Source organism: Buteo buteo, chromosome 25, assembly GCF_964188355.1.
Source record: "Buteo buteo chromosome 25, bButBut1.hap1.1, whole genome shotgun sequence".
Classification (NCBI taxonomy): domain Eukaryota; kingdom Metazoa; phylum Chordata; class Aves; order Accipitriformes; family Accipitridae; genus Buteo; species Buteo buteo.
The window spans coordinates 11,030,016-11,045,997 of NC_134195.1; the positions used below are offsets into that span (position 1 = coordinate 11,030,016).

The following is a 15,982-nucleotide window of genomic DNA, read 5'->3' on the forward strand; positions in this document are numbered from 1 at the left end:
TTTAGCAGAACAAAATGTTGCAACCAGCACACACATAAAAGTTCTATTCTGTTATGACAAATCCTTGTAGTCTGTAAGTTTCTCAGGAATGCAAATTTCCCATAAGTTGATCCAGGAGTTGGTGGATAACAGTCAAGTACAAAATTCCAAATCATTAAAGTATCTGTGTATGCAGCCATGGAGCTCATTGGAAGGGATGGCAGGAATAGGAGAAAAAGCCCTGCTCTTTCTGCTTTGCTCACATCTGGAGTGATGCCATCCTGAGTTTGCATCAAGAACTGCTAAATACGTGAGAAGAATTACCGAGTCAGCCATATTAATATGTTGACAGTATCTTGATAAACATATCTATTAAACTCTTCCTTTGCACAGGACAATCCATTTTTATAGATGTCTTATTCAAGTAAGTGAATGCTTAATGTGGAACAAGGAAAAATATGTTTCCTATGCTCTTTTTAGCATATGCACAGTTCTTATTAAGAAGAGTGAGCTGACATGATGTTTTTCCTATTATTGCTATTTCTGCTTCTGCCTGTGCTTATGAGTGCAAAACACAGTAGCAGTGTTAAGCTGAACCTACTGGAGCCATCACATGATATTTCTGTTCTCCTAAAGGCATCACACTGGCAGAAAGTTGTTGGCAAACTAGAGTTTATTCAAACACTAAAAAAACCCCAAACAACCCTATCAGGAGGTTGTGGAAACTAACTTGGAAGAAACAATGTAAAATGTATGAGTCAGATTGTCATCTGGTGTTATTAGGTAGAAAAATGAGTTGTGCATCTCAGCAGATGTCTGAGAAGGGGTTCTCAGTCAACAAATATATGAAAGATGTGAAAAATAAACCCCTGAGTTTGCACATGGACCTGAATTTGCATAGAATAGACTCTCTGGCTGTTTTTACATTATAGTTTAACATTAAGTTTCAAGGCCAGATTTACTGAACATGGACAGTATTTACTGTCAGAAGCAAACCCAGGGCCAGGACTTGGGAAAACTAACAGGCACATTGGAATACCTTGACTGTGCCTCATGCTATAGAGCAAGGATTCCCAAAATGGAGGGAGGGGGGCAAGACACAACCCACCTGAGACTTTGCAATCTCTCAGAGACAATATTTAAGGTAATTCTGAGACTACCTGCTGTAAGTGTCTAAGTATATGTGAACGAGTAGAATAAGAAGCACACAGCGTGTGCTGTGGTACATGCCTATTTACTGAAGAAAAGTAGCCCTATCCAGAAAGTTTGAGAATTAGGGAACCCCCAAAGCTGTTGTTTCCTACCTCATGGACAATCTCGCATGAATGGAGCTGGCAGCTGCTGCCTACAGGTATCCCATTTCCTTTACAGCCATGCCACGGGGGCCACAGGTGGTCAAAAAAGAGATGCCAGGTTCTGTCATGGAAGATCTGTGTCGTATTTACACTAAAGCTGTCCGGAGAGGCAGACTGCGCTGAGGCTGCCCTTAGGACGCTATGGGTACAAACCCCCCCTCGACTTCAGGCTGCTCCCCAGAGAGACCAGTCCCCACCGACTAGCCTCTGGGTCTGTGTGGGGCCCCTCTGCGCCGTGCGGGAGCCCATAAAGGCCCCACCAGCCGCTGTGCCTTTGCAGACTCAGGACAGAAAGGAAGAGCGGTGTTGTTCGGGGTGCTGCACAGGGAATCATTCAGAGTCATGAGATGGGGTTAGGGAGAGGGAAGCAGGCAGGGTACCAATGGCAGCTAGTATCCAACGGCATGGAAATATACCAACGGCAGGGAAATTATGGAAACTACTACTACACAGGGCATTTAAAAGCAGACTAGGCAAAGTATGAGAAAATGTACTGCAGGGAGCAGCCCTCCACTAGCAGGAGATGGATTCAAAACCCTATCTTTTTTTGCTTCTCACTTACACCTTTCTGCTGGTTTATGACACTATTACTTCTCACTAAATTGTGTGTTCATCTATAACATGAGAACTGCCACAGCATTACCTGCCCATGTCTGGTTCAGGGATGCCTTTTTTAGCTGAATTTCAGCAGTGTTCTGGCTATAATGAAGAGAGGTCACACTGACCACATGGCAGCATGCTGCTTTTCTTCCAGCATTTGCATAAGTCCTTTCTTGGTAGTCATTTTCACCACAAAATTACTAGATTTAGTACTCAGCAGAATTCTGCTATTTGATATTCCAGTCTTTCCAAACCTTTTCAGACATCTAAATAACCTTTATGTTAATCTAGGACAGTTTTAGAGGTATACAAGTAGGAAGCCAGCTGTCACAGAGTATTTCTGAATTCTAAGCAAGATGAGAAATGTCATCTCTTGCCTTGAACCAGCAGTGGCTTAAAGCATTGCCACAGTGGTGTGCTTTACTCCTGCAAGAAGACTATCCTTTTTTACAATAATCTTGCAGCCAAAGTTTTCATTGCCATCTGGAAGAGGTGTTCAGCTTTTTCTTGAGGATTTTTTTGAATTTCATGCTAAGATACAAACACAACCAGATAAATATCTACTGCGTATGGTGCTTACATGGAATACACAGCAGAAATCACTGTGCTGGTGCTGTGCTCATGAACCTTTATCTTACACCCTAAGTAAGCTCTCACCATCAGGTGATATCAAACTAATCCACAAGTACTGAAGAATTCCCCTGTTGCCATCTGGCAAGATACTCAGATACTATAGCAAGAGAATACTCTTGCTACAATGTCAAATAAGGCTGTCAAAGATAATTCAAGTAGAGGGAATACTAAGTCACCTGGCACTGATCTGTGAAAAAAGGAGGAACTGCATGTAAGGAGAAAATGCTCAAATTTTAAAACTGCAAATCAGCCAACAGAAGGGTGACCAGGAAAACAGGAGTGGGAGAACTTCATCCTTAAAAGCACTCTGTGTGTGTTTCCAAGTCCTAGACTTTCCAAGGACACTTGAGGGGAAAAAAAAAAAAAAAAAACCAACAAAAAAAACCCAACCCCAAAACAGAATCATGAAGGAATCCACGAGTAAAGCTCATGGAGTGAGCTGTAGTGTTGCTTGCACTTTTCTGCTGACATGTCCCCCAGCAAAAGACTATTCCTTCTTTTTTAACCACTCAACTTTTTACACTGCTAGATAAACACAAAGACCTTGTAGCTACTGAATCTAATTTTCATTTACTTGAAAACTTCTTTGCATCATACAAGTCCTATTTGTGTTTTTCCTCAGATGCCTTTAGCCTGAGAGATTTTTGCAGTCCAAAGGAGCCTTTGCATAAGTAAGTTCAAGATAATTCATCAGAAATAGAAAACTCCATAAAAGTGCCCTATTAAAAAACTTTAGTAGCTGATCATTGCAAATGAAACATACAGAACCAGACAGGAAGTACCATTTCATACATTCTGAATAACCCCAAAGCATCAATATCCACATGCAATAAATAGCCATAACTACTGCCATAAAAAGGTACACCTTTGCATACATACAATGGATGGGTGATGATTAGTGGAGTCTGCCTGTCATACAACTTCTAAATTGTGCTTTATATTTTGTAATTGCTGTTTCATCAAGTACCTCAGCTTACATGATGCTCTCAACCCTATATCACAGGGCTGCAAAGCAAGGTTATTATCTGTTGTCACAGACTCAGATAAAGCTCCTTGGGACAATGCTAATAATAACACAAGTGCATACCCTGTTGCAGGGGACTCAGTAAATGGCAAGTAAAAAAATACCATAGAACAAAAATAAGAAAGCTTGTCTTTTAAGAAGATGCAAAGACCTACATAAATAGCTATTGGTAGAAGAAGGGAGGAATAGACATGTTTTTATAGTGAGGCCAAATTTCACTGGGGGGGCGCTCATGAAGTCAAGGGATGGATCAGGCGGAGACAGGCATTAGCCAATGCTCCTTTACTTTGTCAGAAGACCAACACACTCCCAGAGATTTATCCAAAGGAAAAGATGCTCATGTGCCTAGCTCTTCTACTAGGTGAGCAAAGAAGAGCTTGCTTGAGAAACCATTTCAAAATTGGCACTTCTTCTTACTTTTTGCTGTTAAATGCTCCCAGATCACTTAGCTGTAGGCACAGAGGGCCCACGACGAGTACCCACAGAAGATGAGCCAAACTGTCCAGTGGCAGTCCGGGGTTCAGCCAGCAGTCTAGCCATCACCCCATAGGTCTGCGTTGTTGGGGCAGGACCACCACCCAGCCCAGGCATTGGGTTGGCAAGGCAAGGCCAGGGTCGGCAGCAGGCAGCTAAGCTCCTCAGCTTGGGGAAGGGGTTGCAAGGGGGGTGACAGAGAAGGATGGTCACAGGCTGATCAGGGCAACTGGAGCCTGTTGGCACACTCACAGCCCTGACAATGAGTGGCAAAAAAATGCATGAGATGCCATAGTTCCTGAATGTGGTTGTGTCTGTGCATGTTTGTTTTTAATGATCTGATTCAGTCATGCCCTCTCCTGTACCAGCTAACTGATCTGAAAACATTTATTTAATGAATATTCATGAAACTTTTGGGTTTTAAAGTCATTGATGTTTTTTATCATCTGTGTGCTCTTCCCAGGACAAATGTGAATTTGGTTTTTTTTTCCTCAAATAAGAAATTCAGTGGGATCCAGCACACACTACCTCAGCTGGCTGTGCTACACAGACCGTCTTTAATCAGATGGCATCCTGAAGCAGACAAGTGGAGACTCAGATAAATGCGTGGCATGGTTTGAAAACAGTGCCTATTTTTACCTACCTGGCATTGCAGGAGCTTTGCCTCTTTCAGTCAGGGTATCACATAATCTCAGTTGCTTTAATTGTTAGACTTTGGTTTACAGCCCTCCGCAGACATCTAGTCTGGGTTCCCATGATTCCAGACAGTGTCCTCTCCTCTTCAAATACTGTCCCCTCCTGCCCTTATATCATCTTGCCTGGCTCCTAATGTGGATGCAGAAGGGGAGAAGAGAATTTGCCTTTTTTTTTTTTTTTTTTTAAACCTGGCACGAGTGGACTGGCAGCTGTATTCTATAATCTCAGAACTTGCTTTCCCCTGATGCCAGACAATATCTTCTGTATGTCTGGCATTTGTGTGTGGAAAAAGTCTGCCTGACAATCCCCAAAGAGGTAGAACAGAAAATGGTTTTGGTGGGAGAATTCTCCATTGCTCTGCTCTCTGGCTCTTCAGTTCCCACACACCTCCACCCTGTTCTCATGGTTGTTGGATCTTCCTTTGTATCAGGTAGATGTAATTATCCTCGTAGCTGTCCTTGGGTTCTTGAAATTTGTGGTCTGAATTTTAGACGTTGCAAACATACAAGCTGTGCTTGCATTTGTTCCCAAGGTTCATTAAATCAGGTTTGGGCTTTCAAGAATCTCTTTCTGTCATTTAGAAGGAAATCCTAAGAAGTTAGGAATCAAGCTAAAATCCAGTGTTGCTAAAATCCTGAGTTGAGTCTTGAAGCTGAGTATAAGTTTATTTTTGTAGATGGTAGACAGAACCATACAGGGACAGTTGATGTCTGAGGTGCCACCTTTCAGCAGAATCTGCTGTCCCCATCACACTCCTTTCTGCTTTCTCACCTTACCTACACAAACACGCACATGAAACTTCTCAGAGTCCTTGTGCATCTTTTGCCCCCATGGGCCCTCATCCCCAGCATTGTCAAACTAGCAGGTGCCAGGAATGCACCCTTCAAAGCCCTTCTTGCCCAACCCTCCAGCTCCAATGCTGAAAATACCTCTGCTTGCTGCCTTCACACAGGCAGATGTGCACACTGTACTAGCACTTGCAACTTAGTTTTCACTCATCTTTTCTTTCTTATCTGCGGCATTCTCCATAACTTTGTCCTTAATGAAATCCAGCAGACCCGGTGCAAGAACATAAAATCCGATTTAGGACTTCAAATAGGTTGAAAGCACTACTTAGTACTTGAAAATAATGCCTAGTGCTGACCCACAGATCTGACCCATGGCACATACAACGAATTCACTCTTTTACTTTTTCCCTGTTCATTTTTCATAGTTCATTGTGAAATATGACTCCAGTAGCACCTTTAAATCCAGAATGATTATACAGCTTAAAAATTACTTTGTGTGCAGCACTAAATACACATCCTGGATTTGAATTGGCTATCATTCTTTGGATCCTTTCAGAGGAACAGAATAATACTGAAAGTCCTTGCTGCTGCAATCATCTCTGGAATGAGGGAATATTGTAGGACTTCTTTTCTGACAGTAAACACCAATTTATGTAAAAACAGAAAATTAGCCTGATTATAAGAAGATTTAGCAATAATCTTTTTGTTGACAGAGTTTTTATCTCTGATACTGTATTTGCAATAAAACAAATCCCATTTTAGCAGAGATAATCAACAGTGGCTGTATTGACTTTTAAAAGATATTGACATGACAAATGATAATTGATCTGAATGAATATTTTGAATAAGGCATAGTTTTTCTAAGAGAAATTTCAATTTTTATTTTTAACAGCAATTCATTTTGCACTGATATTGTAAACTTCATATAACAGATTCTGATAATTTTGTCATTAGCCGCTCAAGTTAGAAATGTAATAATTAAATAGCTGATTACTAATAATACTTCTATTATTTTATTAAAGTGTTTTTCTATGTTGGTTACAAGTTTGACTGACGCTTATGGGAATCAAAACTTTTATATTGCCCTGCAAATCCAGCACTTGCCCGTTTTGTTACAAAAATGATTCACAAAGCTTATAGTAAGACAGCTTCTGAAGAGAGTGATTTATAACTTGATCTACAGCCTACTGGAATTAATGGAGCTTTTCCCTGATGCTGGCCTGGGATCAGATCCGGAATGTAGAAACCTGTAACTGGTTATTTACTGTGAGTAACTCTTCAGTCACTAGAAATGAAAGAAAGCCCAGCTTAATAATATACCAGTGGGCTAAGTATAACATGCTCTAAAAACACCTTTCTTCTTCTGTTTATGAATAGTACAAAAGATGATTAGAACAAGAGGAGTGGAAAGGATATTATCCCTCTCCATATTTTTTAAGGTTGGCAGAACTGCATATGTAACTGGTTTCATTCTTATGCTTTGCCTTGTGGAGACAAATGCTTAGTGTCCTTTGTATAGGCCCTTACTGCTGGAAATGGTGAGAGAAATTAGAAATGAAGTAAATTTAATTTGTGGTAAAAGCAAAAGTAAAGAAACAATAGACAGTGGAAGACTTGGAGGTAGGTCTTTGCCTGCATTTTTTTCTTAAGGGAATATTCCAGTAGGAGTGATTTTTCCTTAAAAAAACCCCTAGTTGTCCTTATTAAAGGACCTCAAGCTGTCCTTTTTTAAGATTTTCATATTGTAAGGAAGAAACCACACAGTCTCTTTCCGTTAGGTTTTTCTTCAGCTGAGGTTTTTATCTGAGAGTTCCCTATTTTGGAAGTTTTGTATGTGTCTAACTTCAAGAGGTTCTTGAATTAATGTCCTCATTCAGTCATCCATTGGCAATGTTGTATTTGTCGCTCCTCTTTGTACATGGAGTCCTGATCTCTTGCTCCCTTCTGCTGGAGCTACATCATTTTCCATCCCAGGATAATTCACCAGGACAGGAGGATAACAGGGTTGACTTTGTTCTCCAGTAGCCATAACCTGGAGCTTGGGGTTGTTGACCTGCGCTCTCCTCTGAGCTTGAAAGAATGACTGAATGTTAAATAGCAATACCAAGAACTAGGTGAACCCATCTCAGAATTTAGCATGAAGGCTACCCAAATCACTCACTTGAGAGGCAGGGACTTTGATCTTACATGTGCAGGTGCTTTCACCAGTAGGCCACAAGGTAAAAAGCAGAAGGCTGGTATTGCTAGGAAAAAGATTTTGGTTCCTTACTTCAAAAGAACAGAGCTGTGAATTCTTCACAGCAACAAAGGCCTTCCTAGCAGCCACTTCTCATCAGCACTTTTTCCTGCCCAGCTTAGATGACACTGTGGTGAGCTGCTGGCTTTCATGGATTCATTCTGAGATGCCCAGAATCCCCACTTGCTGCAGAGAGCCACAGCAAAACTGGGTCTGTGAGGACTATTGTGTGACCAGGCATTGCCAAGTGAGAAGCTGCACTCACTTTTAGTGAGTACAAACCTTGGTCTGCTGGGCTACATTTATAAAGGCAGCAACATGCTGTCTGTGGTGGCATGAGCAGTAAGGAGAAAGGGAAGTATTTTCATAGAAAAGACACCACAGCTGCAGTCAGAATGGCTTTAAAAGTGTCTTTAATACACAAAATACAAAGCAGAATTGGATTGGTAAGTTATATTTACTTCTAAAAAGGTACACAATGTAGACTGAGTATTTTGACTCAAATTGGAAAACATATCTTGAGATTTTCTGGCCTGCAATGCAGATTGATAATACAATTTCTGGTATTAATAACACCGTAATGGGGGTGGAAAGGCATATTACATAAGAACTGTGAGCCTCTCTGCATTTATGCAGCCAAGAACAACTTTCTAGACTTTCTATTCCAGCACCTCTGGCTTTTATTCCTACTTCTGTGTCATTATACCACTGTATTGGTGATTTATGCTTAGCTCAATCAAAAGTTTTATATTAATGCAAACTGTGAAGGTTTGGCTTTTGACCAGGATTGCTACAATGTTATCTAAAAGTCTTTCACAAGCAGCAATTGTACTTAATTTAAAACTCACAGTATTGCACAGGATATTTTATATTTTATTCACTGCTGAATCTACAATCTTAATGAGAATTTTAAGATACAGAATGGGGTGACTATTCACATGTCACAGAAAGGTGTTAAGTGTCTTTTTAGATTTTAATTTGCCATACCTTACAAAAATTGCAGCACAGACTAGTTACGTGCTAACAAGATCTCTCTAAAATTAGCCTTTACTCTTTCATGCTGGGGTCATGTTTCCAGATTTCTTCCATGTGGTCATGGAAGCTCTTTGCCTCTAGGACCCTTTTCTGCAGCTAATATTCACAACTTTCAGCTCTTGTTCATAATAACAACTCCATTTCAGTCAACATCTTCTGCTTCCTAGTTACACTGGCAAGAACCAAAATCTCTTCGATGATTAGTTGCCTGATGCTGGATTTATCCACTGCCTACTGAAGCCAATATGCATCTTACCATTACCTGCCAGAGAGTCTGGCAAATATGAGCTATGCTGTCAGATAGCTAACAAAATGGTACAGTACAAGAATAAGCGTTTAGCAAGTTTCCAAACCTTCCAACAAATGCAACCAAAGCAATGATATGAGATAACATGAAAGGACATTCCTGAAATGTAAGGAAGCCTGCCATGACCAGGGCTACCACAGCATCCCACAGAGAACCAGAGCTGAACCCTTGGCAGTTGAGTGTGGCAGCCTGGCAGTGACAGAAATCTGGGCTGCATTCAGTCATGATGCATTGCGATATTTACAAAATAACTTGGGCAGAAGACACCAAATAGACTATCACTCATTACACCAGAGAAAGTTAATCATAGTCAACTTGAGACAAACTGAAGGTGTGCACCAGAGTTTCATTGCTTTACAGAAGTAAAATATATAATCCCAAGAGTACAAGAAGGTGGCATTAGGACAAGGATCTCAAAACATTCAAGTGACTTGTACTAAGTTCTGCCAATGTCCTCGTGCTTCTGAACAGATGAATCCTCTTGAATACATTGCCTTCTTGAATGAGCCTTGCAAGTGAGTCAGTTTAGTCTTTCAGACCTTGTTATATAAAACAGTGGCAGAACTATAATACTGGACGATATGCTTATATAGGATAATTCTGCCTGATAGTGGGGCATTTTCTTGTCAGCCTCTCTTTCAAAACCTTTCGTTCTTTCTCAGAATTTACCATCTTGTATTTATCCTCAGTGGAGAGGAAAATTAAAATTTTCATTCTGACGTGACCAATAAAGACTGGCATTTGGAAGACTACATTTAGCTATGTTGAAGACTTAGGTTTCTCCCCAATGCAAGGGTTTCACAATACCTTCCACATTATGTTTCTTTAACAGAAACAATCCACAGCTACTCCTGTTCTAGTTGTTTTAAGTATCTGCAACTGCAGCAAGTTCCCTTTAGCTTGTACAAATCTTTCAAGTTTGTCTTGGACCTGGGAACACTCCCCCTCCTGCACCCCTTCTCCCCCCACCCCCAAACAAAACAATGTACAGTGTTGTACCAAAGGAGAACAGCTTATTTTTAGATAAGTATAAAGTACAGATTTTCATCTGAGAAGTACAGAACCACCACCCACATTCTAATTAAAGTCAGTATCAAAGTTAATTGCAGGCCTCCTACAAGTAAGAGCAGTTAGAATGAAAAAAACACCTGAAGAGTTTTCTGCTCCTCATGTCCACAGCATCAGGCACATCTTTTGCATACCATAAACAGTGTGCCAAATTATTCTTTCAGTACTATTGGTTCAAAACAGAAATTTTCTTGGAATAATGAAGTAGGAGAATCACAGAAGAATTATAAAGCAGCTTGAAGAGAAAAAAGAATACGCATTTTATACCTTGCTCACTAGATGCAGGTTGCTATGAAGCACATAAAAATGTTGAAGTGTATTGAAATTCCCATACATCTTCCTACTGTAGCTCGACACTTGTCAAAATAATGCAAATCTTTAGGCAAAGCTGAAGCCAAACTTGCAGATCATAGTTTTAATCTGTGTCTTGTTCCACTTTGGTTTGAATTTCTCTCCATCTAGTCAATTTTTTTATAAGAATACCTCCCAGAAAAAAAATACCGTTAAACATATGTCTATTAATATAAAACATTGATTAAAATGTCTATTGTAGTAATACCAATTTACACACTCCCATTCCAAACTCTCTATTTTATCCTTATTCTTCCATTCTTCCACTGAGAGAGAGCATGTCCGTCTGTTTTTCTAAATGCTTCCTTTGAAAAAAGAAAAACTTTGTAAATGTTGCCTGTGTTAACACAATAGATAAAGACAGAAGCACATTCAAATGTGAAGAAAACCTTGTTGCAGCTTATTCTTATTTGTATGAATAGAGAGATTAATTTCTAAGGACGCATCCTAAGCAGCAAGTCTGAAAAAACTGAATCCTTGAACAGGTTTCTACCGTGCCTGCAAGGATCCCCTCAGCAAACTCTGAACTTCAGGTCACCCCTGGCTTACACACCTGGAATCAATATTTTTTTTTCTTAACTCAAGCTGCCTCCAGGCTGCATCTGCTCCTGGGACAGGCATCATCAGAAACCTTCAAGGAGCAAACCTGGGCTATCTTTTCTGCTTGAAGTCACCAGAAACTTTGAAGCAGAAAAGCTGCATCGTGTGGTAGGACCATCCCCTTTGCAATGAAGTGCATCCTTGAAGAGTGCTCTCAATACTGCGCTGATGAAAGCTCTCTCCATCACCCTCAGGAAACACTAGCAAGGGTGCAGAACTAACCTTTAGCTTTCTGTAGCGGCAAATAAAGTAGCTGGAAGCTGTTTTGGTCTTGACATTCTACACTGGGACTTAAAGGTATAGAAAGTTTGGTTTTAGCCATGTCATCTGAGATAACAGAAGCCCCTTTACCTCAGCGGTAACCTCACAACTCATTTCAGGCCAAGGCCTGTTGCAAATGGTGCTTAATCCCATCCTCTAACATCATGTGTTTAAAAATAAGATCCATGGTGAGATGTGCAGAGAACAGGATTGAGAATGCTAATAAATACCCTATCATCTGGGAATGGAGGATTTCTTAAAACATAATACAAAGTTCTCCCATTGTCACAACCTTAAAATGAAACTGCACCTTAAACAGATTTCATTTCTTTGTGCAAAACTTGACATTTTTATGGCAAAAAAAAAAAAAACCTTCTTAGAACAGGAGAACTCTAGAGAAGTTCAGAAATTATAGCAAAAATTACATTTCTCATTGATCCTGGTTTTGGTAACTTCTGATTGCCTTTGATATTGAACTGCCAATATACCCCTTTTTTGTCCTATACTCAAAACCATTTCTAAAATATCAGCACTGCTGGCAGCTATTCTACATCTAGTCTCAGTCGTCCTGAGGAACGAAGAATTTACTCTTGTAGTTTTGTCTGAGATTGAACCAACAATAACATCCTGAAACAGTTTCAATCCTACTAATACCACCTTAAGCATTTCATTATAAGGTAACTTGTGAACATGTTTTTGCAATTCTCAGGTTCCTACATAAATGCCCATTTTCTTCCACTGCTTCCCAAAGTGTTTAAGAAATTGACAAGAAAAAAATCAGATCTTAAGTATTGCAACTTCTGGAAGTAATAATTTCTTGAAGAATAATGTAAATATAGCTTTGCATACTAAAGGATAATCAGTTTTCCTACTGTTAGAAAAAAAAAACAATTTTGAAGACTACAGTCCACCATTTTCTTGAGATAATCTCTCTTTGACTGTAAGATTTTTGTACAACCCTATAATTAGTATTTAGAAGGTTTTTTTCAGTACTGATACTGGCTCAGACAAAAAAGACAGAAAATGAATTTATTGTCTGCTTATTGTAAGCTTCAAGCTGATCCCATAAAGTAGATGTAAGATGCTGTTACTATTTTCAGCTTTTCTTCAGAAAGCTACTGTGAAAGGCAGTGGCAATGAAGTAACTTTAGCATTATGTATTTCAGAAATGCTTTCATCTCATATTATCTCATCTGAATTTCTGTAAGTAAAGATGGCCATAAGTCATTCCAGAGTAGAATTGAGTAAGAAAATGAAAAGAATAATGTTGAAGATTTTTTTATTGCATTCGTGTTTTTGATTCATGTAGTTCATAAATCTTTGAGTACATTAACACCTGGTTTGTCATTTTGTTACTTTGGTTTTGCTTTGTTCCTAAAGGTATTTGTTATTCTCCTATTTAGGAAAGCTGTCATCCAGTTAAAGCACAGACAGTGCAGTTGTGGTTGATATATCGTAAAGAGCTTTTAAATAATTTTATTGTTAAATTATTTACTGAAGATATTCAACAAATACTAAACAAATAACAACAAATCCATTTGGCAGTACTCAAGGTCAGTTTGAGAATGACATGTTAATCAAAAAGGGGATGAAGTCTTCTTTAGCCCATCATATTTCTTAATTCAAATCTTAAAATTTTAATCATGGGATGGGGTTCAACCGAAGTACAGTTTATGGCTCCTGGTATTGGGTCAAAACCACCACAGACACACTGTAAATAGTAGCAATCACGTATAATCTCACTATGCTGATTTAGATGTGGTCAAAAACGTTGGGTTATCTCTGCTTTGACCATCACTTAACGAGGGTCAGGCCACGTGAGAGCCATGTACGTTCTGGTTCTATCTGCCACACTCCATACTGGACATGGACACAGGCAATGGGTTTAATAGGGCTCTGGAGTGTTCAGTATGCCTCACTGGCAACACATCAATATGACTTATTGCAACTTTTTTACACAAATAATCCAACATGGAGATCCAGGGAGCTGGAGCAATGCAGGACCAGGACTCTCAGGAAGGTCTCAAAGAAAGCTCATTAATGAACTATTAATGAAAGATTCCCAACATTAGTGTTTGGAATGAGGAGTCATATGAGGATGAGAAAGTAGTTCTGGATTGCAACAGAAAGACACTGACAAAGTATCTAGGATTCCCTTTTGTAAAAATCTAATTCTACTATTCTAAGGAAGAAGAGGGATTCACAGATCATTAGCAGACCTTTGTGAAAGCAGGAACAATTGCAGAGATTGATTAAGTTCCCAGGAATGGGGTCCCTGTAAAGATCAACTAATTCCATTATTTCAGGAACAGCAGGATCACAGACTGACTGCTTCTTTATGTCCATCATCCACATGGTAATGCCAACCAAGAACCTCAGGAATAACAGATGTCACCTTTTGAATCACATAGATGGCTGTTGTCTTTCCAGATACAGTCTGCTTGCACTCTGCAGTCAGCAGAGTGATGGTATTCAAGCATTACGAGCTTCAAAATGAGCAATGCAGATCTCTTTCCATACTTGGTAGTATATTTCCCTTGGCCATCTGCTACAAAAAATAAGGGTTAAGGTCAGCATGGATCTTCATGAGTGTTGCCTTCTCCTGCCTGAATTTCCTCCTGCTCTGATGATTGTTCTTCCCACATATTGCAGCATAGCAGTTCACTTCCTTTCACTCTAGACTGACTCTCATTGCCACTGGATTCCCTGCCCTGTGCAGCATCCATGGTGCATTGGACCATCATGCGCTTGCTCTCTTGTGCCATACATGAGCCATAGAGAAACTTTAAACATTTTTGTCACTACCTCAACTGAAAGCATGAATAATGTTGCTGTATGGTTGCATGACATGTACAGTCAGTGCAGGAAATAAAGGGCGTTACTCCTGCAGTGGCAGCTTCACCTGGCAGTGCCATGGCATGCAGCAGTCTATGAGACTGTTTCTGTTTTGAAGTCACAGCCTCAAGGCTGTGTCTCTTCTGCTTTTCTTCCTCCACCTTGCGTTGACTCCACAGTGCACAAAGCTGTTATTGTAATGATTTAGCAAACCACAACACACGGAATATCTTAGACCCATTTTTAACTTGTAGTGAATTTTTATCTTAAGAAAAACAGCTCAGTGGCTTTTGCACTAGAGGCAATGCAAAATTACAGGACTGTGTTAACTCTGAAAGGATTTATGGGCATGGACAAAGAAATTCAGTAAGCCTGGTTCCCTTACCTTGAGAAAGTTTCTGCTGTAGAAGGAAAAGATAGACAAAAGCAGAAAAGTAAATTTTGCACAAGAACATGAAATATTCGTCAAAGTGAGAAGCAAAGGTGAAATGAGTTATCCATAAACACAAGTATTCAACAAAGCCAGAAATTGACTGTAACTTTAGTGATTCCTATTTGTGTAGCAGGTTTCTTCTGAAAGCGATCAGAAGACATCCTAGTAAGGACTGAAGATTCAGTGTGGTATTATGCATCATGAAAGGCTTTCCCTCTTTCAATGTAGAAATTCTCTTTTTCTTATTTACCTTACCTGCCCCCAGACCTCTTCTGCTGGGGGATTGTGATCATGGGGTTACTGCTATTCTGAATCAGAACTGACTCAAACTACTCACAGTTTGACAATAGATAAAAATAGCAATATTTCAACCTGATTCCCTTTCCTCGGGGTACTCTTTGTTTTTCCCCTTGCCTGCCCTGTTCCCCACCACTTCATATTATGAAACATCCAGTTATCAACACTGGATATTTAAATCACTTTTTATCAAAAGAGAAAATGAAACCTACTTTTAAAGGGTTGCATCAGGAAGTGAATTTTTAAAGAGTTTCTTCTCTTTTCCTTTTTTTTTTTCTTTAATTTTTGTCTTCTGACACCTGCAGCTTTTCATGCTGTAAAATCAATTTGGCAAACTGCTTAAGAGGTTGATTGTCTTGTATGTTCACAATACTTGTAGGGACCTTCATGGAACGTTATCTGTGGATAGATATATGTTATAGGAAGACCACTAAAATCAGGAAAACAAGAAGAAATAGAGGAGATGGGGAACATGTTCTCTCTTCCCTTGAATCTAGTGTGGCAACTTACATCAGTTTAAGGGGGGTGTAAGAATAACAGCCAGTTAGTATGTAATATTTGAAAGTATTTTACCAAAGTTTACATGACTTCATAAAAAGACAAGGGAACATCCTAACTATATAGGATTTAAATGTACTGATTCCCTACTATAGATGTATTTATGCCATTTTTTTACTGCAAAAACTGAACATGAAATCATCTACATAATTGGAGACTGTTAAAGCATGACAAGACTGAAGGAAGAAACAGGGAGAGGAAAGATTTACTTGTTCAGCTGCAATATATAAACTTTGAGATTTGCATTTAGTTCCAGTTAAATATGCTTAAAGAAAAGAGAAAACCAAAACAAAACCCAGGAAAACTTCTTTATAACAGTGTCTGCGGAATTAAACATGTACTGGTTTTATTGATGATAAAATGCAGTTTTCTTCCTCTGCAATTCCATGTAAATGCAGCCTCGAGCATTAGTATTACAGGTTCTCTGATGATTTCCAGCTTTGTTTTTCCAA

At 39.5% G+C, this 15,982-nt stretch overlaps 1 protein-coding gene across 1 annotated transcript in view; it reads left to right on the forward strand.

Annotated features, from left to right (window-relative positions):
- GABRG3 (gamma-aminobutyric acid type A receptor subunit gamma3) overlaps positions 1-15,982 on the forward strand; it is a 333,754-nt gene that overhangs the window by 286,682 nt on the left and 31,090 nt on the right. The gene's annotated exons all lie outside the window — the stretch shown is intronic.